This window comes from Astatotilapia calliptera, chromosome 16 (genome assembly GCF_900246225.1).
Source record: "Astatotilapia calliptera chromosome 16, fAstCal1.2, whole genome shotgun sequence".
NCBI classification, from domain to species: Eukaryota; Metazoa; Chordata; class Actinopteri; order Cichliformes; family Cichlidae; genus Astatotilapia; species Astatotilapia calliptera.
In genome coordinates, this window is record NC_039317.1 from 24,529,489 (window position 1) to 24,551,915 (window position 22,427).

General features: G+C 39.3%; 1 protein-coding gene across 2 annotated transcripts in view; it reads left to right on the forward strand.

Moving 5' to 3' along the window:
• LOC113008222 (ephrin type-A receptor 6-like) overlaps positions 1 to 22,427 on the forward strand; it is a 182,384-nt gene that overhangs the window by 94,932 nt on the left and 65,025 nt on the right. The gene's annotated exons all lie outside the window — the stretch shown is intronic.

Sequence of the window (22,427 nt, forward strand, 5' to 3'; positions counted from 1 at the left end):
TAGTTTAAGGTTATTCCTATTATAATTTGCAAATCTTCAATACTGAATACTGTATGTGATTGAACGTGAGTCGTATTTCAGAGAAACCTCCGCTCACAGTTTGATGGCATTTCATTAATAGAAGGTAAAATAATTTAACATGGGGCAAAATCATTGGTTACGACTGTTCCTCACAGAGTTTCTCACTCCATCTTTGAGCTTTGAGATTTTGCCACAGAACAAAATCTGAAAAATTATATATTCCAATATGCCAATCAGAATGATTATGTACTGTGGAGCTGTGATCAAGAAAGTTTGTTCTGAGTACACAGCTTTAGAACAGTCATTAGTTTATTGTGTTACTGGGGCCTTGTTAGAGATTTGTGAGAATGGCCTTGTGAAAGTTAATATTCAATACTTTGATCATTTGTTGCTTTTTGATGCAGTTAGTAAGGTGAGACAGGCCTGGCGTTATGACAGTAAGGTAATTGTCCTTCTAATATTTGTAGGTTTGCACCCTCAAACACTGCTGTAAATGATGGCAGAGGTCCAAGTTGTTATTGTATTTACCTGTTTTCCCCAAATAAAGGGGCTGAAAGGCCCATTATATCTTTGGGACATCCTCTGGTGTATAGCATGCTTATGCTTTTAATTTTTGATTTGCAAACACTGTGTTTTCTGTTTTCTGCCTCCTCCCTTGACTATTTTCCTCACCCTGTTTTGTCTTGATGGTTGTTTCCTTCTCTCCCTCCGGTTTCCTATATTCAAGCATGCTTGTTTTTTGCTTCTTTGTTCTCTCCTCTTTCTTTCTCTCCTTCCCTCCTTTCTGCCGCTGCTAAGGGAGGCTGGGAGAAATACATTTTCTCATAGAGCCAAAACACATTAAATGCATTATTCTGTGTCACTGGGGACAACTCTATCCTTTACCGGCACCTCAATGTTACACGCAGCCTTTTTATTTCATTAAGATGCCCAGTTTAGCACATAGTTGTGGCAGGTCCCTGGGCTGTGCACAAGACCTATTTCAACACTAACGTACACAGCTGCAGCTATTTAAAATGCTCAAGGGAAAAGGTAGATTTATGGCCCTCGGCCACTGATAAGCAGAGTGATGATGTATTTTACCACTATCTCCTTGACAGAAACTAGAGTTTGGTCAGAGAGTCAATAGTCTGTGTCATTTATTTTAATGGTAAACATGGTTATTGATTACATTGGTAGTTGTAGTTTTAATACCACAGTGTCCCATCCAACCCACGGATGCAGCAGGTGTCATGTTATCAGTAACACCAAGTAATGAATGGACAAATCTTTCCAACTTTGTTTTTCGGATATAAGCTCATAAGCTCATATAAGCAGATCAGTACTACCGGATGAAAGTAATAAACCTCAGGTTTACTTGAGGCATATGACCAATGCTGGGGAATGGAGTAGTGTTTTCATAATGTTGGTTCTCCCTCTGTGCTTGCCACTGTTGGACAAGCCTGTTTAGACCCACTGGAAAAACGTGTACTCAACATCGTATGTACATAAACTGTTTCCCCAGATGCCAAAGAATACAACAGACTGCTCTGGGATTCAGCAGGTTTGTTCTTGTATTAGTGTCACATACAGTGTTTGATTGTCTGATTCCTGGTTAAGTTTAGCCAAAATGATTGCTGTTTTGTTTTGCTTGGGTTTGTTTTTTTTTCTAATTATTAAAGATTGCTTTAAAGGTTTTAATTTTATGATCTTTATACTGTTTGTATGACTTTTAAGTATCTAGAACTGTGAGTAAAAGGAGAGTAGACATTTTCATCATTTTCATACTTGCATACCAGAAGGTGTAATATCTTCTTTTCACACCTCAGCAAGAATAGAAGTGATGCAAGATGATTCATGAGCACAATTGCACAAAGCAATAGCCCACACACTGCCTAAGATTATTCTTAGATTATTCTTGCATCATTTTTTAATATTTTTAAAAAGAAAGTTTGAAATCTATATTTTACTGTAATGCTGAATAGGTTTAACCCTTTAAGACCTACCATAGAACCAAGTCCGCCAGAGTTATCTTTATATTTTTACATGCTGTAGTGTCATTTTTGGGAGCATTTTAAGTTGCTATACATCAATATAACTGTTATAGCCCAAATTTTAATAATATGTATGCATCAAGTCTAATTACATAAATTGCAACAAAGTGCAATAAACTAAAAAAAAATTGAAAATCGTTTTTGTTTTTTTATATATATGTCTAGTTAGAGAAATTTAAGAGGTTTGTCCGTCAAAACTGTAAATACAAAAAAGTTGCACAAAATAGTTTCTAACAACAGGAAATTTATTTTGAGTGTCTTCATAGTTTTATTTTTGAGATACACCAATTTTTATGTCCTGAAGGAAAAACGAAAATAAATATTATAATGCAAATTTGCAAAAAAGACAGCATGTGCATCAAAATAAACTATTTCCAGCAGTGCAATTTGAGTTCTAAGCATCCCAGAAACTATTCAGAAAGGCATGAAGTCAAACATGACTTTTTAAAAACACCAGTACAGGCTTATAAGGCCCCAAAGGTAAAAAAAAAAAAAAAAAAAAAATACATTTTCCGCGAAAATGACGTCACGTCCGGTTTCGGCCAGGTAATGGTGGACACACGATAGCTCGCACTGATGTCTATTCCAACATGTGCTTTTTATGCTGTTTTTGCAAAGCCATATGTGGAAGGAAACCGTGACCCAGGACAAGCTGATGGCATAAGATGTAAGTACAACTCCTCCGGTTTCATGTGCCAAAAAAAAAATCATTGTGCTAGCTTACCTGGTTCCGGTTCTACAGCGATTTAAAAATAGCTATGCAAAACGGAGCGTGCCCGTCCCGACCGGTTTTAAAGGGTTATGGATGTTAAATACATTTTTTGTTTGTTTTTGTTTTGTTTTTTAAAAATATCTTAGAAAATTGAAACCACTCATGCAAACAATATGTTTGACCAAATATTTAGATATATCATTGGTTCCAATTGCTAAATAAATGCCCTGGAAAAGTTATCTAAAATGATTTGGCCTAATCCTCAATTTAGTTTCTCAAACTGAATCCAAAAAAATGTGCATTTGTAGATACTCGCTGAAGCAAAGTAAGGGGATTTCTTACATTTAAAATACAATTTCCTTAAAGATAATGTGATGGTGGTGGAATAGTTGGTGGTTAGAATATTGAGAAGGGACTAGGTAATGTATCTATTCTTATACTTCCACACTATTGCTTCAATTTAGTGAAAAGGACAGTAATACTTGGTCTTTTTGTCATGTTTACATGAAGATTCCTTTCAAAATCTATCATCTAAATCATGTAAAACTGATATCTCTGCACTTGTAGTACAAGAATACTCAGTAATTACAAGAAATTCCTCAACTAAGGTGATGCACTGTGAAACCAAGTGTTACATTTGTGGAGCCTTTAAATAGAAGGGCCCTTAGTATTTGATTTCTTCTGCACATAAGTTATGCTGCTTTTTTTGAACCAAAGAACATGTGTCCAGTGTTTACCGTATGCCATACACAGAGAAGACCTACAATAGGACACCTGAAGAGAAATTGGGTTAATCTGCAAGGCACGTTGATTAAGACTGGCAATTATCTCAAAGTCAGCAATGGAAAAACTGCAGAGGCTTTTGACAAAGTTGAAAGAGTGCACACGGTCAGCGTATGCATTCAAGTTGAAAGATAACCATACCTTCTTAAGAATATGAAAAGTTGCAAGCGGCAGTGATATGCATACATGCTTTTGCACATATGCTTCCCCTGACTCATCCACCTAAACCTCAGTGTGATGGGCTTGTTTGGAAAGGTGCACAGAAAATTCCAACACCATTAGCATAGAGTTGCCATCAGCAGAATTGAGTGAGCCATGTAAATTTCTGTGTGTTGTGGGGAATATCAAGAGTCCGCTGTAATAATTTACTCTGGCCATAAATAGATTAGACTTTGTCATTAAAATGCTGATGGCCGTTTTGGTAAATGCCTTGTGCCAGTGAAGTTAGTGTATGATTTGTTGTGCTTATGAGGAGCTGCTTTGCGAAAACGCGCACACAGACTCACACATACACATGCACAATGGCATAAATACATTTAAATACTGTACACATGTGGGAGGGAAATGGAGAAACTATATAGGCCTATGATAATTTCCTGTCAGGCTTAGCCTTTTCAATATTTAGTAAATGATTTAGTGAAGCTAATCTGATATATGCACTCCCATAAGTCTTTGTAACTCACACACAGGCACTGGAGAATCTTGGAAAATTACAACTACCTTTCAAAAAAAACTCAGAGAAATGTATCAAATTTAAATAAAAGAAGAACACAATGATTTACAAATAATGTAAAGCTTTTCGTTTAAATACAAAAAGATAATTTAAAGGTTATTTTTCATTGAAAATGTTATGAAAAATAACAAAAAAATATGGATTTGTTTTTAATGAACACTTCTTTTAAATTTGGAACAACAATTTTGAAAAAGACTGGAAGGAAGGTTTTCCGTCCCAAAAGTTTTTCACTAGTAAATATGAGGCAGGAATTCTGTAAAAGACTGCTTGAACAAGGAGCCTAACCATTCACAGATAATGTTTCTCAATATAAAATGAGAAGGATTAGAATTTGGAAATTTCATCATGTATAGTACATTTATTATATTATATATATTATAGTACATAATAAATTTAAATGATTCACACACAAACTGATATTAAATTGCTATAATCTCAGCCAGCAGTCCCCAAAATAGTTTTTGCAGTGCATACTACTGTATGGGCCATTGTCAGTACTCACAGCTCAGTACAAGTTAAAAGTCTTTGAGTCACACAAACACAGACACACACAGAAGCAAATAATCACTGCCTTCTCTGTGCTTCTTTAAAGCATGATAAAGCATGAGCTTGTTAAAGATGAACTGAGGCAAGATGAAAAAGACTGTCAAGTGGTCTGATAAATTAAAAATTGAAATCATGAATGCTGCATTTGTTAGGCTAGAAAAAGTAGGGGAAGGCCAAACACATTTTAAAAATAGAAATACATGCATCATAAGTATTGAACAATATATATCAGTCTTTAAGTGTTCTGCCATCGAGAGAAAGTCTTTGGTCAGCAAGACCAAAACAACATTCTGTCTGTGTTACAGTGACAAAACGTTTAAAAAGTCATGGTGCTAAAGTCTGTGTCTGTCTAATTATCAAAAAAAATAAGACAAAGGAGTTTGAGCAGCTGAAAAGAAAAAAACTGCCTTAAAACTGCATAGTTCCCAACACTGTGCAGCAAATTGGTAAATGTGCCTCTTAAAGTGAGTGCAAAGTTCAAATTAAGTATATTAAAATACAAACAGACTACAAATCAGACTACAAACATTTGACATGCTCTCTACATTTGACATGTTGTAATACTTTCCTTTTCCTTCCATTTTTAGGGAGAGGTTGTAAAGCACATAAGGATTAAGAGCAGGAGAAGGACAAGGCCTGTCTGGAAAATAACAATCTGAAGTCTGAAGAAATTATAGGAACATTTATGGTTCTTTATGTCCACATGAGGACAATATTACTCCTGTGACCTCAGTGCCTTAATGGTTTATAGTCAGCATAATTACAGAAAAAAAATCACATCCAAAAGTATCCATCAGTAAACTTGGTCAACTCCCACATAAAGACCTCACAAAGTGGGTGACTGGGTCAAAAGGAAAGGTGAAAAGAGCAAGAAGGTAGAGGACATGTAAAGCTGGGGGAGGATGTAGAGGTTAAGTGAGAGTAGTGAAATCAGGCGCTAAGTCTGTGAGGTAAGTCTGAGAGAGGGGAAAAGGTGTTATGAATGTGGAAAGCAGGAAAAGAGTGGTTTGAAGACAAATGAAGTGACACATAATAGGAAGAGGATGAAAGAAGATGAAAATGAAAAGCAGGGTGTGAGAAGATGATTGAGTGAGGAGAGGATCGAAAGAGCAAAAAAGGGGGTGGCAAAATGAAGAAGAGGGTAAATTAGCTGACGAGAAATGTGGCCAGAGGATAAAGAAAGTGCAAGGAAGAGACTGAGACACAGACACACTCTAAGTGCACTTGTGTTTCTAGATGTGTTTTTTTAAAACCTATAAAAAAGAAAAGAAAAGAAAAAACACTTCAGTGGCCGTGGCAACCATTGCAATTTATTTGACAAGTTATTTTTGTGACAAATGCTTTCAATAAGGAATGTGGTAACTTCTATACGGCTTGGTCTGAAGCTCATTTGTGTAGATTTACTGAATACTGAGAATTTCTGTTTTAACTTGGACATAAAATCGAATTTGCCATAAAACCTAATGTGGCAGAAATAGGTGTTATGGGACATGTTGAAGATGGTTTTATTGAAGGAATCCAACTGTAGCTGATTTCTGACATTCAGTCATGTGGTTCATGAGTTACATTCACAAGCATACCAACTTGGACCTATTGGTAGCATTACAGTGTATTATGCTCTTCCTCTGTCTATGATTTCTCTCAACTTAAACACTCATAAAATCAGTTACAGTTACAAGATTCTGCTAATTTCATGGGGGTTTATATATTCCATTATGGAGTGGATTCTGCTTTTGCAGATGCACCATCAACTCATCCATTTTCTACCACTTATCTGGGTCTGGGTCAGGGGGCAGCAGTCTAAGCAGAGAAGCACAGAGCTCTCTCTTATTCCCAAGCTACCCGAGACACATAATATATCCAGTGTGTCCTGGGTCAGGATCCGGGTTCTCCTCCCAGTATAAAATGAATGAAATACCTCAGCGAGGTGGAGTACCTTGAGCCACCTCAACTCATTCCTTTTGATGCAAGACACCTGTGTGTTACTCTTAGCACTTTCTTGGTCACTGAGTTCTTTTCCCAGCTCTAAGGCTAAGCTCAGACACCCTTCAGAGGAAGCTAATTGCCACCACTCAATCCTTGATCTTATTCTTGTAGTCACTAGTAGGGTAGGAATGAAGATTGACCAGTAATTATAAATCTTTGCCTTCACACCCATGCCTCTCTTCATTACAGCAGGTCAGTACAGTGGCTTTATCACTAAAGATGCTGGACCAATCTGTTTGCTAGTTCATCCACTACACTCACTCCACTCATTAGCAATATATTAGCATTAGCTGATACTTGAAGTCCTCAAGCTGGAACAGTAACTCCTCCCATCCCCAAGCAGGGGAGACAATTCCATGCTGGATACATATCTAACACACGTATTTTAGTGATACTGGAAGTTACTACCATACATAACAACAAAAATTAAAATAAAGACCAATGTAAACAGTGTGAAGGCCACTTCAACCACTCAGGGTGAGCACTGAACCTGGTCTGAACGTGACTGCTAAAAAGCAGCACTGCTCAGAGAGTTTTATTAAAAATTGGAAGCTCAGTTCTGTGAGCTTCAATATCACTTAGCAAGTTACCTTGCAAGTTTAGTTATATTTATTACAAATGTGAATAAAGATTCCATTAATTATGAGCAGTTGAGGTGTTCAACATTGTTTAATTCCTGTTTCTGTGGAAATGTGGCTTTGCAAATATCATAGGTGTATTTGTAAACTATTGTGCTTTTGACTGCACAGTAAATAGATGAGGGATTACAGAATTCATAGCTGATTTTTGTGATTTAAACCACGGAAGTGAGAGGGAGTGGACAGGTGGATGAATGCAAACAAAAGCAAAGGATGAAGAAGAGGACAAGAAGGAAATGGCCTAGAAACAGGAGAGTTTGTTTAATCACAGGAAGCAGCTGCGTAATTGTGTATGTCACCGAAAGCAATCAGAGACAGATCAGATTCTCAGTTGCGGTGACGCATCAGAGCTTTCTTACAGCAACTTGATAGAGTCTAATCAGGCAATCTTTTGTAGATGAAAAGCTGGTGGGCACAGCTAACAATTTCAGATCTGCATGGTGATATGCGATAACAGAAGAGCTTGGAAGAGGAGAGCTGTTCATTGACTTGGTACTGACTGAGTGTGTCCACATCATCGACATACTGTGCATCTGTGAAAACAAAGTTGACACAATGGTGTGTCTGACGGTGTAGAGATCCTAAATTGTCCATGACGTCAAGATTAATGTTCTATTTTATTTGATGTGATTATCATTTCAGAACTGAACGAATCCTGGGTTGTCCATCACTTGGATCTCTAGCTCAATTTCTATAGGCCTAGTTAATCACATGCTTATGCCAACACTGTGTACAACATGGGCCTGAATTTATATTACGATATGGCTAACATACAACTGTACTACATCATACACATATATGAATTCAAGATTGAGAGATCATTTGAAAGAACTGAACATGATTTATTGAGATAGAGAAATTAATGTATTTGGCGATTAGACTCCGATGACTCAACATGGAAGAACAGAATCCCACTGGTGACGGGGTTTAGGCAGGACCCGAAGTCTAGACACTGGTGGTGAAGATGGAGACTGAGGCTTGGATGTCGTTACGACTGAGGTGTCTGTGAGGTGGAGATGGGGATGAGGTGTTTTGCACCAATGAGAGTCCGTAAGAGAGAATGACAGAGAGCACAGATTTAAATTGCGCACGGTGAGGCTGATTGGCCCAAAGAAAGCAGGCAAGAAGATGATTAGACTAAAATACTGATGACAGTATTGAAACTGACAGCCTGGGAAAACAGTAGGAATGTAGAGAACAGAAAAGCAAAATAACATCCAGGAAAGCAGACAGATGACTGATTACAGATCTTCCTTATTTAACTTACACATAGGCTTCATTGAATGGTGTGCAGAATTGACTGTGGCCGTTAAATGTTAATAGAATTACGATTCCATGATCTATCTCTCATAAGTTATTTGAATCAGACACAATTTGCATTCTAGCTGCTGCAGATTCTCAATGAGTCGGTGAGTGTGTGGATGGTAAAACTGAATTACAGTAAGCCTCTTTGCTTTAGGCATGCAATACATTACCATTAAATACAGGAACTATGAAAACAGATGCAACTTTTTTTAAAAAGTACAACTTAATTCCACAGGACTAAACTAAACTAAACTCTAAAGAAGCTGGTCTGTCAGATTTTGACTGTGTTAGAGCTTAAATTAATTGGACTGCTCCGATGGTGGATGCTTGGAGATGGAGAAAGGCTCAACCCTCATTTTAGAAAGACTTTTTCAACTCGTGGGCTTTTATGATGTCATATGGAGGCAATATCTTTAATATGGTCTTAGGTACACGATTCCAGCTTTGAGCACAGCAGTTTCACTCCCCTGCTGTTTGACCCTTCGGTTTGCACGGGGCAGCCAGTCTGAAGAAAGTTGGTTTAAAGGGCGGGCGGCTTTTAAGTGAGAGGAGCTAAAATGGCTAGTTTCAGACAGAGGGGCTGAACCAAGGCCTTATAATTAATAAGTAAGGATTAGTTAAAAATGTGAATAATGCAAATCTAGTACAGCCCTGGAATAAAAATATAAACACTGGAAAGGAGCTTAATGTACTCCGTTTAAAATGTAAAAGGCTGGCCCTAAACCAAATCTTTTTATAATGGGCCAAAACCTCAGAGGGCCATTAAATGTACAAAATAATTTTAAGATAAATTCTGAATGCAGTAGAGAGTGAGAGTATGATGGATAACATTTGCTCTAATGAGTTTCAGGTTTGTTTCCCCTTACATTTGTTTCCTGCAATTACATGGACTCCATTAGAGAGCAGTACAAAAACTGTTACACATACTAACTTTTGATAGAGTCATAGCTTGTATGCCAATAATGTGATTTCTGTTATTTTGAAAACTGTCCACTGCTAATCCTTTTTTTTTTTTTTGGGGGGGGGGGGGGATGAATAGTTCGCAGTCATGGGGCAGTACCTGAATCCCTGCACTACAGAACCTTTATTACCGTCCCTATTAATTTGTCATGATTTCTTTTATAAGCAGTGGGACTATAAACACATTCAAATGAGATCTTTTTGCAGATATACAATACCTCTGAGGCAAAATGATTAACTCGGTTATATGAGCAGCATTTCTTTTTTCACCCTCTCTCTTTGGGCTTAATGTGTTTTTTACTATAATGTCTGTAAACAGTGATTCAGCTGCATGTATAGCCTAATCTAAATACATTCTCCATTCTGATTTGCCTTGCCAATTGTTTTCCACTTTTCTTGTTCCCTTTAGCCTTGAGACAGTTTTGTACAGATATATACACAACCGTGTCTACACACAGACACATTTTAAGATGTGCTTAAAAGAAAAAAGTCAAACAAAACAGAAAACACTGAATCACATTGAAATTCTAAGCTTTTGCTCTCAAATACCCCCATAATCATAAAAATCTATTGTAATCATGTACACAGAAATGTCCACGTCAGGGCCTGCATGCCCTCTGTCATGCCCAGTCCAGCGTCAATGTCGTTATGCAGCTTTGGCTCAAAAGTCTGTGTTAAGCTCCTGGCCTTCTCAGCCACCGTACCCCTCCCAGGCAGCCCTCTTCTGGCATCGCGCCACACTAACTAACTATGACAAATTAGCCGCACACTTAATTACTAGCCTGGGAAAATCACAATGATGTTTATTAGGCGCGGCATCATAAAGCGGTGTGTCCGTGCCCCTAGACCAAAGCGCTATACCAGAGAAACACTAATAATAACAACAGCCATACAAATTGGCTGAGTGGAATGACCGGGGCCCTCGAGGCGGCTGCTGGGGTGGGGTGAGGAAGAAGGTGACTTTTCGCTGGATGAATCAATACTGTCCTCTACTGTGCTGCCATACTGAGGTCTAGCTACCACTCTAGCCTGACATCGCTGACATCGACTCTGTATGTGTGCGTGTCAGAGAGGTAGATTTAGCTGAGATCCTTTCTCCATTATGATTTAATAGGAAAAAGCATGACCTGATGAAAAATGCTGAATATATTGCATTACAGGAGAAGCTTTATATTCTCCCTTGACATCCAGGGGGCAGGGGTATGCTGGGGTCCTCTGCCTGAGGACCGTCTGAGTATGTGTGTAGGTGTGTGTGCATATGTGAATAGGGGTGTTTGTCAGCATGAGAGACCACATTTGGGCTAGTGACACTGGCCTTGTGGAGAAAGAGCAGTCGTAAATAGAAACTCTGCACTTGCCGGCTTATTAACAGTTGATTTATCTGGCTCTCTGCAAGAAATGCGCACCCTTGGCACCCGAGCCCAGGGGCCCCAATTACCTGATGTCGTGTGTATGTGATGGTGTTTCAAGGGAATGTTTAGTGGCGTCGTGTCACGGATGTCGTGCGTGTGCGTGTGCCCCTGTGTTGCTATATACGTCAGTGCCAGGGTCATCTTCATCATCACTCTTTCTTGTGGAGGCACTCACACATTCACACACAGTCTTTATGCCTCCTGTGGTGGGAGATACAAGAGGGAATAATGGGCTGGGATAAATTTATTCGACAGCTCTGTCTCCTCTGTGATTTATCAGAGTATTTACTCTGCTGATGTACCGTTATCATTCTCTTTTTGCTCTTCTTTTGCGCTCCCCCACATCTTTCTCACCCTCCCATAGTATCACTTGTGTATATTTAACTTGTGTGTTCATCACAATAAATACTGACATCACATGCTACTATAAGGCAGCTGTATGGCACTGATTTAATGCATGAATGCTGAAGTTTATTGTCCTTTTCATTTAGTCATAAAGTTTGTCTCTTTTGTTTCCTCTCAGAGATATGTTTCCTCTACAAACCTGTCAGACAAATGTCGCGCTGATCGAATTCGATTTTATTTTTATTTCCTTGTCTGGTTTTCTCTTTTTTTTCCTATAAGTTTGGGGAGTGTTCATCATCCAGTCATCATTACAGTATCCATACAGTTTCCATGATGGGCTCCTGTGGCTCAGGAGGTAGAGCGGGTTGTCTGCTAATCAGAAGGGCAATGTGTTGCTCTCCAGCTCATCGGCTCTGCTTGATGAAGTATCCTTGGGCAAGATGTTGAACCCTGAGTTGCCCCCGATACTTCCATATGAGTGTGCATGCAAATGTTATAGGGGGCACTTAGGTATAGAAAAAGGTGCCTGATTTAATGTGTGAGTCTTGTAGTAGAAAGCACTTTGCATGTTCTTTTAGGGTGTAGTCTGTGTACTTTAAATATCACAAAAATATTGGTTAAAATGCAGAAAAGATCCTTGCAAAAATGCATTTCTGCATTTTTTTTCTATAGCTGTTCATGTAACTAACTGGTTCTTTCACTACTCTTTAGTCCTTATAGTGCAGCTCAGCATCAGCAGAACGTTTGGATAATAAATGGATCAGATGCATGTACAGTCAGGTCCATAAATATTGGGACATCGACACAATTCTAACATTTTTGGCTCTATACACCACCACAATGGATCCCAAATGAAACAAATAAGACGTGCTTTAACTGCAGACTGTCAGCTTTTATTTGAGGGTATTTACATCCAAATCAGGTGAACGGTATAGGAATTACAACAGTTTGCAAATGTGCCTCCCACTTCCCCAAGGGACCAAAAGTAATGGGACAGAATAAGAACCATAAATCAAACATTCATTTTTTAATACTTGGTTGCAAATCCTTTGCAGTCAATCACAGCCTGAAGTCTGGAACACTAAGGCATCACCAGAAGCCGGTTTCATCCCTGGTGATGCTCTGCCAGGCCTCTACTGCAACAGTTTTCAGTTCCTGCTTGTTCTTGGGGCATTTTCCCTTCAGTTTTGTCTTCAGCAAGTGAAATGCATGCTCAACTGGATTCAGGTCAGGTGATTTATTGCAAAACAGTCCACTTCTTCTCTTCAAAACCTCTTTGGTTGCTTTTGCAGTATGCTTTGTGTCGTTGTCCATCGGTTTTGAAGTTTTGAAGCATTTGTCTGAATATGAGCAGATAATATTGCCCCTAACACTTCAGAATTCATCGTGCTGCTTTTGCCAGCAGTCACATCATCAATAAATACAAGAGAACCAGCTCCACTGGCAGCCATACGTGCCCACGCCATGACACTTCCACCACAATGCTTCATTGATGAGGTGGTATGCTTAGGATCATGAGCAGTTCCTTTCCTTTTCCATACTCTTCTCTTCCCATCACTCTGCTACAAGTTGATCTTGGTCTCGTCTGTCCATAGGATGTTGTTCCAGAACTGTGACGGCTTTTTCAGATGTCGTTTGGCAAACTCTAATCTGGCCTTCCTGTTTTTGGGGCTCACCAAAGGTTAACATCTTGTGGTGAACCCTCTGTATTCACACTGGTGGAGTCTTCTCTTGATTGTTGACTTTGACACACATACACCTACCTCCTGGAGAGTGTTCTTGATCTGGCCAACTGTTGTGAAGGGTTTTTTCTTCACCAGGGAAAGGATTCTTCGGTCATCCACCACACTTGTTTTCCGTGGTCTCCCGGATCTTTTGGTGTTGCTGAGCTCACCGGTGCGTTCCTTCTTTTTGAGAATGTTCCAAACAGTTGTTTTGGCCACACCTGATGTTTTTGCTTTCTCTCTGATGGGTTTGTTTTGTTTTTTCAGCCTAATGATGGTTTGCTTCCTGGCAGTTGACATCAACAGGTTCCAAATGCAAAAAGCACACTTGAAATGAACTCTGGACCTTTTATTTGTTCATTGTAATTGGGGTAATGAGGGAATAACACACAACTGGCCATGGAACAGCTGAGAAGCCAATTGTCTCATTACTTTTGGTCCCTTAAGAAGTGGGAGGCACATATACAAACTATTGTAATTCCTACACTGTTCACCTGGTTTGGATGTAAATACCCTCAAATAAAAGCTGACAGTCTGCAGTTAAAGCATATCTTGTTCGTTTCATTTGGAATCCATTGTGGTGGTGTATAGAGCCAAAAATGTTAGAATTGTGTCGATGTCCCAATATTTATGGACCTGACTGTATTTCAAGAAGAACTACAGTTGATCAGATTGCAGTGCATCATCGTGTTACACTTACTGATGTATTAGCATACACTCTGCTCTGCGGTATAGTGCTCAGAGAATCAGAGAATTCACTTTAGCCATGAAAGTGTTTCTCATGGGAAAATGTGTATATCAACACTTAACATGGTGAAGAACCATGGCAGTTTATTTCCATGTAACACCAGATGGGTGTTACTTGAAGCTTTTGTTCTCATGAAATTCATCAAGCTTCTGTGAGGCTGGTTAACACTAAAACGTGAAAGGCTGTTATTTTGTCTATAACATACAAAAGTGACAAACTTATTTAAAAAGAGGATTAAAAAGTATCAGCCAGCATGTTAAGGTTGGAGAGTCATGTCTGTAATGGGATAATTGTAATTCATGCAGAGGATTGTATTTTCGAAAGGGGCTGTATAGTTGGTGAGATTACACCTCTGTGTTCGTGTTGCTCCTCGGAGACATAATTATCATACTGAAACCTGCCCTTCCAACCAGGAGCTCCTCACCTCCCACTCAGTCAAGCTCTGTTCACGCTCATTCTGCCAACACCATCTTTATTTAAAAATGTATGAAAATGAAAAAATAATCATTGACATTTATTTGAATTCATTTCAATACAGCTCATTTTAATTGGCTTAATTAAGATAAGATAGAACTTTATTAATCCCTCGGGTGGGTTCCTCTGGGAAATTCGACTTCCAAAAAAAGCACAGCAACGACCGAAGTTACAGTTACAGAATTGTTATATATATATATATATATATATATATATATATATATATATATACACACACACACACACACACACACACACACACACACACACACACACACACACACACACACACACACATATATATAAATACAGAGACAAATATAAATAAAATATACAAAGGGGATAAATAGAATAAATAGGAATAAAAAATAAAAATACAAGTGAATTGCACATTTCAAGTATTGAGTCTATTGCACTGTTGACTATTTACAAAAAGTATTGCACAAGGTATTGTACAGTGAGGTGAAGAGGCACTACAGCTTAGTTAAACTTTACAGTAAGGACAATTATTATTCTGACAGAGAAACAACCATTTCAACTCTTCAGTATAAAACCTTGACTTTGTGCAAGCTCAGATTCAATTGTTTGTCTGTAACTTTATCCACTCTCTCTTTCCATAGAGGGTGGGAATCTGGGCCCCATAGCAAAGAGATATGAAATATTCATATTAATATAATTATTCACTATATTTTATGTTGGCATTTTTTATTGCATTAACACGTTTTGTTAATATATCTTAGAAAGGTGCTAGTAATCTATATTTGGAGGAAATATCAGGGTGTTCATGCCTGTTTCTAAGACTCCGTTGCTTTCTATATGCTGAATGTTATTGTGAATTGATAGAACTATACAAGTATGACCACAGTAAAGTAGCTGGCCATTAGCTAATATTCAGAAACCAGTTTAGTGTCCAAACTTAATAAGTCTTTGCATTATTTTGGTCATAGATGAACACAACAAGCTGAAAGAACTTTATATGTTCTGTGCAAGACATAACCGTTCAGTATAGTCTACAATTTATAATATATGATATGATATTTTATGATATCTCTATGGTCTTTTCTAGCCCTTTTCGGCTGCGTTTGAATGACCTCAACACCCAGGGGTGACTGATCCCATCAGACACCCACCAGCAGTTCCTTACAACTGGCATCCTCACAGTCTTCAGCTTTCTATCCAGACTTCTTTTTCTCTCTCTGTCTATGTCTAGCCCCAGTATTGAACACCAAACAGAGCAGGCAGTAGTTTCATTACTGCAAATTATGAGAATTTTTCTGTTGTTTGCTTTGTTCTCATCTTGAGACAAATAGGAGGAACAGGGAGGATTTATTTCACTGTTGCTGACCTTGTTTGTGTATAATCTGTGTGCTGTTGATTGGTCTTCTTTTTGAAGCAATGATTAAAAGACTAATAACACAAGAAGCATGAGCTGTGTTTGATGTTGGAATGATGTGACTCTTTTGTTATAACGGTATACATGAGCAGCTTGGTGATTGTTTATGCATTTAAGCTTTGTGCATATGCTGTGTGCTTCTTGTAGCACAAACAATGCTAGAGATATACGTTGTTAGTTATACAGCTGCTTACATGTGACATGAAAGCTTTAAAGTTACCCCTTTTAATACAAACAAGAAGAGATGAGCTTGTCAAGCTTTAATTTCCTTTCATTTCCAAGGTCAAGACTGAACTTGACCTTGGAAATTAAAGTTTGACAAAATAATCCCATCTCACAGTTCACTAAGTATCTTTTGTGAGACTTTTATGTGAAATCACAGGGTGTTAATCAGTGGACTGACTGCTCACTTGTTTTTGCTATTTCAGTTGTTCTTTTAACTTCTGGAGCATGTTGGCATTTTAATCCCTACATTTCATTCTTGACCTTGAATGTAAAGGAGATAGGTATAAAACACACTGAAATTAATATATAGAAAAGCTGTAGTTGGTCCCTATGTAAATGACATGAGCTGCACTTAAACTGATTTGGGGGGGTTTTTGTTTTGTTTTGGGGTTTGTTTGTTTTTGAGAGGGGGGGGGGGTTCTTTTCCTTTTCATAAGGTAAAGGGAAGGTACACCCTGGACAGGTCACCCATCTATTGTAAGGCTCACAAAAAGCGATAATTAAAATCTGGTCATTAGCATTTTCAATATTGTGCACACAAGTCTGACCTTGTTGCCGGGTATGAATTTGTCTTGTCATAGTAATGTATGAGCCTGGTTTCATGCCAACTGAAGAAAATGTGTTACATTTTCTTAGTATTTTTACTCAGGTCATATTATTTTCTTAAACCCAATCGATTGACCCTGTGCACGAGAAAATGCTAACTTCCTGGTTTGAGACCGGATGTGGGGTTGTACATTTCCGGTAGCTTTACTTTGCGGTCAATCGCTACTGCGAAGATATACTCGAAAATCATGTCCAAAACTCGAAAACGGAAAGATCGCGTTAAGTTACAAAGACCAGAAGGTGGGAACACTCACCGCTGTTGTGTCATAAAAAATCTAATGATCAATTTTGAAATTTAAAGAGTTTAGATCGATCAGTTGTTTACATCACTCAACACAAGCAGAACTGCATTACTCCATGCAGAAGACACATCGTCCACATTCAGAAGCACATCTCTGTATAGTGACTGGTCTTATGATTTAAACAGGCAAATGTTCAGCATTCAAACTACAGGTGAAGAAAAGTCAAACCAGATGTTTTCCCCATTATGTCAGATCAGCTAGTCAAGTACACACCTACACAGCATGTTAACAAACCGTGAAAAAAGCCACACAAAAAATGAATGATTGCTAGTAACGGTTTCCATACGTTAGTATGTACGAAGGGTATGTTGTGACTTACCTTAAAAATTACAGCGGTCCCTCGCTATAACGCGGTGTTACTAAAGGACAAAATCAGAGAGGCTAAGGACAATTACAGGAGGAAGCTGGAGTGGAAACTCCAGCAGAACAGCATGAGAGAGGTGTGGAGGGGCATGAAGACCATCACTGGATTCAGGCCAACCAACAGCAGGGGAGCTGAGGGAGGTGAGAATAGAGCCGACGAGTTGAATCTGTTTTTCAATAGATTCGACACCACAGTGTCTGCTCCTACCCCCACAACCTCACCTGCAGTCAGCCTGGAATCCAGAGCCACACCACTGTGCCAGCCTCTCTCTTCACATGTTGCCTCCTGTGAGATTCCTGACACCCCTCCCCCACCCATCACCTTCACTCAATACCAGGTTGAGATGCAAATGAGGAGACTTCACTCAGGCAAGTCTGCTGGACCAGACGGAGTGAGTCCCCTTGTCCTCAAGGCCTGTGCCCCCCAGCTGTGTGGAGTCTTTCATAAACTGTTTATGCTGAGTCTGAGTCTGCAGAGGGTCCCGGTGATGTGGAAGACATCATGCCTCGTCCCTGTACCAAAGACGCCTCGTCCCAGTGGCCCCCAGGATTACAGGCCCGTGGCACTGACCTCCCACATCATGAAGACCCTGGAAAGGCTCATCCTGGACCAGCTGCGACCCATAGTAAGACCACATCTGGATCCCCTTCAGTTCGCTTATCAGCCTCGTCTCGGAACAGAGGACGCCATCATCTACCTGCTCAATCGTGTCTACACCCATCTGGACCAGCCGGCGAGCACTGTGAGGGTCATGTTTTTTGACTTTTCCAGTGCTTTCAACACCATCAGGCCGACCCTCCTGGGTGATAAGTTAGCAGCGATGCAGGTGGATGCTTCTCTGGTGTCCTGGATTGTTGATTACCTGACAGGAAGACCACAATATGTACGTCTCCCACAGTGTGTGTCTGACAAGGTGATTAGCAACACAGGGGCACCACAGGGGACTGTCCTCTCCCCCTTCCTCTTCACCCTCTACACCACAGACTTCAGCCACTGCACAGAGACCTGCCATCTTCAGAAGTTTTCTGATGACTCTGCGGTGGTTGGATGCATCAGCAGGGATGATGAGACAGAGTACCGGGCTGTGGTCGACTCCTTTGTCACGTGGTGTGAGCAGAATCATCTGCAGCTCAACGTGGCAAAGACCAAGGAACTGATCGTGGACTTCAGGAAGACCAGGAAACACTTGACCCCTGTTTCAATCCAGGGGGTCAGTGTTGACATTGTGGAGGACTATAAATACCTTGGAGTGCACATTGACAATAAACTGGACTGGGCTAAAAACACCACAGCACTTTACAGGAAGGGCCAGAGTCGTCTCTATTTTTTGAGGCGACTGAGGTCCTTCAACATCTGCCAGAAAATGCTGAGGATTTTCTATGAGTCTGTGGTGGCCAGTGCGATCCTCTATGCTGTTGCATGCTGAGGGAGCAGGCTGAGGGTCGCAGATGCCAACAGACTTAATAAACTGATCCGTAAGGCCAGCAATGTTGTGGGGATGGAGCTGGACTCCCTCAAGGTGGTGTCGGAGAGGCGGATGCTGTCCAAGATAAAGACAATGTTGGATAACACCTCCCACCCACTCCATGACATGTTGGTCAGTCACAGGAGCTCGTTCAGTGAGAGACTGAGATTACCGAAAAGCACCACTGAACGACACAGGAAATCATTCCTGCCTGTGGCCATCTCCCTGTACAACGCATCCACTTAACACACTGTTTGCTGCTACAACTACACATGTTTCTTTTCCAAATATTTATTTATAAGTGACTTATGTATGTATGTATGTATATATATATGTATATATTGTACTATTCTTAGTTAGCGTATTGTCTGTCTTGTCTTAATGTTGGTTTAAAATGGAGCACTGTAACAAAAAATAATTTCCCCCAGGGATCAATAAAGTATTCTGATTCTGATTCTGATTCTGATTCACCTTTCACCTCGCTGTTTCGCAGATTTTTTAGTGCAAGTTTGCATGCTTTTTTTACGTCACCCTGTGTCCTGCGTCCTGATTGCTGCAGACGATCTCCTCCGTGCCGTCTCTCCTGTACAGTACAGAATCGCTGCATCGATCGCTACTGACTGAAGTGCAGTACTGTATGTCCACGATGTCCACGAAACGTTTTGTACCGTCAAAAAATAAAATTGGCTACTTGATTTCACCTATCGCTGGTTGTTTTTAGAACATAACACCCGCGATAAATGAGGGACCGCTGAGAAATATAACATTTGAATCCATTTTCTCTGTTGCCCTGAGGCGTGGGGAAAAAATATCGACAAGTCGATGAACATCATTTACAGATATATTGGGTAAATGCCCAACACATCTATAGAAATGTAAATCGCGAATAGGATACCGGAAACAAAGCTCCCAACAGGAGTTTCCGCACCGGAAGTAGCATATGCTAACGTGCAGATACTCAATTGGTGTTGCCAAAAGCCAGCCAAACTAAACAAGGTAAAGACGAAGTATTAAAGCAAGTAAAAATAAATAATTAACGTTGTGACTATTTCACGAACTGTTTTATGACTGCATGTAAAATGATTCATTTGGACATGTAGATTGATCATTATGTATCTTCATTCACGCTGAGCCATGTAGCACTACTTGAGTGCTCCTTCTGCCTGCCCATTCAATTTAGTTACTTCTTCCTGAAAAGTAAACCTAAGTATCTCCTTTTGTCCAACAGGCTGCAGGAAAGACTTTGCTAACCCCCCTCTTCCATTTCCTACAGAATATCAGCCCAAAATCACATCTTCACCAAAGGCTTCCCACACTTAAACTAACCTAAATGGCACTAAGTACTAAACGGATTCATCTCTGCACAAATATCTGCACAAGTAGCCTAGATGTCTTTACACACACAGTAGGTAATCACATCATCCATTCACCTCAAAACATCCCTATCTCCAAAATGTATTTATTATTCATGTTTAAATTCATCATTCTCATGACATGTACTGCATATAGTGCATGCACACGGGATGCCGCTATGAATTTACATACAGTATCCATCATACTGTTGCACAGTTGACTTTTCCTGGATAACTTTCAGTGCTTCTTGATTTATATGTTATTAGAAACCAGACTCATACATGTGACAGCCAAGCCACATATTGTACCCACTTGTCATGTTTAAAGACAGAGAAAATAGGAATATATTTAATAAAGCATTAAATATAGCAGCTGTAGGACAAAAGGTCAAATATCAAGAAATTCAAATCTAGGGTAAAATAGGTTTCCATGTTGCTTATCCTTGCATGACAGTGTCATGACTAAAATCATTTTCATTTCTTTGTAGATTTTCTGCACTTGGGTGTAAATGGACCAGCTGAATGTACAGCATATGTTTAGCTTTACCTAATAATGCTGCTTGAATTACGAGCCATAGACTAAACTTCCATAAACTGGAACAGAAACACAGACGTGACTCATTGTCACTTACTACCTGCCAGCAACCCAAAGGAGTTTCATGCTTTTCTTTTCTTGAAAAAAAGAATCCTTTGAATGTGTTCACACCCGATTCCCAGCTAGATAGTTGATATATAAAATCCCATATTACATTCTTTTCATGCTTTTGACGTCATTGCCCATTGTTTGCTAATTATTTTCTGCTGCAGTATGTGGCCATAGCAACAATAGCACTGTTAACTTTGGAGAACGTTTCACCCTGCACATAATACACCAAATGTATTGCCAAAGCTGCTGTCTGCTGTTGCATTCAAGTGCTTGGTCTCCACAGGAAGACTGAATTCTAGTATAATTTCAATCTCTTTATAGTCATTCTGTGCTGTGAAGCTCCTCTCATCTTTATTGAGCAGATGAGATGGTCTCAGCGGTAAATATATGTTTTCTTTTACACAGTTTATAAAGCAGACCAACTTTCAAGTTCACCTATCACTTTGAGTGCTTTGGGGTAACAGGGGGTTCTTGTGTGTGTGTATGTGTGTGTGACAGAAAGTTCTTTGAGTGTGTGCATAATGCTGTTTGTTCTCTTCTGACACTCCTGACTTTTAATAGAGTGCAATCCTCAAGGAAAGCAAGTCCACACACACACACACACACACACACACACACACACACACACACACACACACACACACATACAAAATGGATTCGCTTTCTTCACTTCTCTTCAAGTGGCATTATTAATCTTTACATTTAAAAAAAAAAGGGTCTGTCCATGAACTATTCTACTCAGTTTAAAACCGCACTGAGTTTTTATTTAATTTTGAATTTAAAGTTTTTAAAAAATATGGTCTGAGGCATCAATGTGCTGTTGTGTTTCCCCCCAAAGTTTTAATAATAAATCAGGATTTTAAAAAGCTGAAGACAGACAAGCAAGCCAAAAGGTGAAACAGTAAATGGCGACAGCGGCGCTTGACCTTATAACCACACATTTTAATCCAACTTGCCATTTAAATCTTTCATAGCCTCTTTAATTTTTTTCTGATCTCTTTTTCTTTAAAGTTTTAATGCATTGCCGTGAATATATATTATTACAGTGTCTGCTTTGTGACAACAGCACCTCTCACCTTTTGTGAGTCTCACATTCTACAGCTGTCTCTGTAGGAGTCTGTATTTGTACTTTTTATTTCCTTAATAATGTTTTAGCTACAGAGTGCTGTTAGTTTATTAAATTATTTGAGGTAATATAGAAATTAGATGTAAAAGATGTACAACTGTGGCATAACTGTGATTAGAATTTAGTGGGAAAGGAAAAAGCATATTAGAAATCTGGGCACGCTACAAACAAGGCTAGACTGGTTACATTGTTGCATATTGTTGTTCTCAAGTTATCAACTTGAAAGTTAGAAATGCTCTGGTAACTTCTTGTCCTTTCACAAAAGCTTATTGAGGTAAACTCCCAGTTTTGTCTGCAATGGTTGAATAATGCTGTATTTGTAAAAAATTTGCATGATTGAGTGCACTTGTCAGTAAAGACCGTCGTATGTAGTCGAAGAGGGGAGTGCTGTGTTTGCAATTGTGCAAATAGCGTTGTACACACAAACACACACGTGCAGACATGTGCATTACAACCGCGCAACAGAACGCAGGGTGTGTGAAAAAAATCCTGCACCTGTAATGGAGAGATAATGCTGAGTAAGACAGA